The 2,347-nt window shown below is 51.7% G+C and overlaps 1 non-coding gene across 1 annotated transcript; it reads left to right on the top strand.

Annotated features, from left to right (window-relative positions):
• Positions 1-1,834: 1,834 nt before the first annotated feature.
• Positions 1,835-2,018, top strand: LOC142589132 (U2 spliceosomal RNA). Its single transcript, XR_012829830.1, has one exon. It is a non-coding gene; the product is annotated as a U2 spliceosomal RNA (small nuclear RNA).
• The last annotated feature ends 329 nt before the right edge of the window (positions 2,019-2,347 follow it).

Raw genomic sequence — 2,347 nt, 5'->3', positions numbered from 1 at the left:
ACTTGCGATTCGCTGATGATATTGCCTTGCTTAGTAACTCAGGGGATCAATTGCAATGCATGCTCACTGACCTGGAGAGGCAAAGCAGAAGAGTGGGTCTAAAAATTAATCTGCAGAAAACTAAAGTAATGCTTAACAGTCTCGGAAGAGAACAGCAATTTACAATAGGCAGCGAGGCACTGGAAGTCGTAAGGGAATACATCTACCTAGGGCAGGTAGTGACGGCGGATCCGGATCATGAGACGGAAATACTCAGAAGAATAAGAATGGGCTGGGGTGCGTTTAGCAGGCATTCTCAGATCATGAACAGCAGGTTGCCATTATCCCTCAAGAGAAAAGTATATAATAGCTGTGTCTTACCAGTACTCACCTACGGGGCAGAAACCTGGAGGCTTACGAAAAGGGTTCTACTCAAATTGAGGACGACACAACGAGCAATGGAAAGAAGAATGATAGGTGTAACGTTAAGGGATAAGAAAAGAGCAGATTGGGTGAGGGAACAAACGCGAGTTAATGACATGTTAGTTGAAATCAAGAAAAAGAAATGGGCATGGGCAGGACATGTAATGAGGAGGGAAGGTAACCGATGGTCATTAAGGGTTACGGACTGGATCCCAAGGGAAGGGAAGCGTAGCAGGGGGCGGCAGAAAGTTAGGTGGGCGGATGAGATTAAGAAGTTTGCAGGCATGGCATGGCCACAATTAGTACATGACCGGGTTTGTTGGAGAAGTGTGGGAGAGGCCTTTGCCCTGCAGTGGGCGTAACCAGGCTGATAATGATGATGATCCTCGACTCGGCGTCGCATCTTCTCAGCCGAAGCTTCGGTGCGGTGTTCCGGATCAGTTCGGCGGCGACGCATCGATTCTCGCTTGGCAGTACGGCGCTCTTCCTGATAAGCCGCTTCTTCTTCGGGCGTCCGGACTTTCTTCGGTCTTCACATGTCAGCAGCACGTATGCACGGCGTAGAGACGCGAGAGATGTGCCATTGCGCCGGCCCGAGCTTTTACTCGTCTGTGACGTCACGATCCCGCCCTACGCGAGGAAGTTACGTGGCTTGGCGCTTGGTTACGTGGTTGCTAGACAACACAAGGTGTGGCGCACAGCCAACACCATCTAGACAAGTTCTCTAGAGGGTGTTGGCACAGCTGGGCTGAGTTTTCTGGTAACGCTTCACGACGGAACGAGAGCTTAAACAGCTCCGCTGTTAAAGCAAGTCAGCACCATTCTATTCTTCGAAGGTGGATGACCAGCGAAGCTGTGTCTGTGGGTCCCTTAATGGCGATCTCTCCATTGCCGCGCATCAAACGCCGTATGCAAATAAATGGAAGGCGAGGCGCAACTACTTGCTCCTCAACGATGCTGAGCCTCGGAAGATGATGAGTCACCGCGGCGATATACATACCCATGTATCGTTGCAAAAGGCGGCACGACACATTTTTACTAACGAATCCCGGCACGTAGAACGGACACGCACTTCACCGCACTCCGAGGCTACACACTGCGTCACCGTAGCCAAGGCGATTGTGCGTTGGTCGACTTCCCGCAGTGCAGTAATGGTTGTGAGGTCACTCTAAAACCACAAGCGGTCACACACAATAGAGGCCACACGAAATTGGTTCTCCACAAGCTCCCTACGAAACCTGGACGTTGCTCCGGTGAATCGTTCCACGTTTGCGGGATCGGCGCCACGTGGACGGCTTGCATTTCTCTCCGCCTCGTGGTCCTGGCGGGCAGCACGCTCACGGGACCGCCACCACGGGAGTGCGGAAGGAAAGGAGAGGAGATGCGCAAGCGCTTGGAACGCCGACAAAGAGTGGGCGGTGAGAACGTAGACATGGCCGACGCGGGTCAAAGTGCAGTATCTATTCTTATCAGGTTATAAGATTTGTGATACGGATTGTGTTTGGATCTAAGATAGTAAACTTACTTTTGCAAGTTCGCAGAGTGCTTAAAGCCTGCTTCACCTCTGCCGCGGCTCGGCCCGGGTATTGGACTATCTTTGGGATGAGCCCACGTACGCGGAGAAATTCTCGATCTACATGGCTCGACAGAAACACGCAATTTTTTCCAGAACCTAGGCATATACAGCTACGCTGTAAGAAGTGGAGGAGAAAATATCATGCCAGTGCTCCCTTATTCTTATCGGCCGCCAAAGGTTTTCTTTGCTGTGCGTCCAAAGCAAGGTACACGAGCGATCTTGCGTTCCACTCCAATCGTAATTCGGCCGCCGTGGCCAGTAATCGATCCCACGACCTCGCTCGGTAGCGCAACGTTATATAACCACTGTACCACCCCGGCGACGGCAACAATATCTTGCGCTCTTCTCCCTTTGATGTGGAAGCGTCAA

Source organism: Dermacentor variabilis, chromosome 7 (assembly GCF_050947875.1).
Source record: "Dermacentor variabilis isolate Ectoservices chromosome 7, ASM5094787v1, whole genome shotgun sequence".
In the NCBI taxonomy this organism is placed as follows: domain Eukaryota; kingdom Metazoa; phylum Arthropoda; class Arachnida; order Ixodida; family Ixodidae; genus Dermacentor; species Dermacentor variabilis.
Note: the sequence above shows the minus strand (reverse complement) of the source record. Positions and strands in the feature narration are given on the sequence as shown.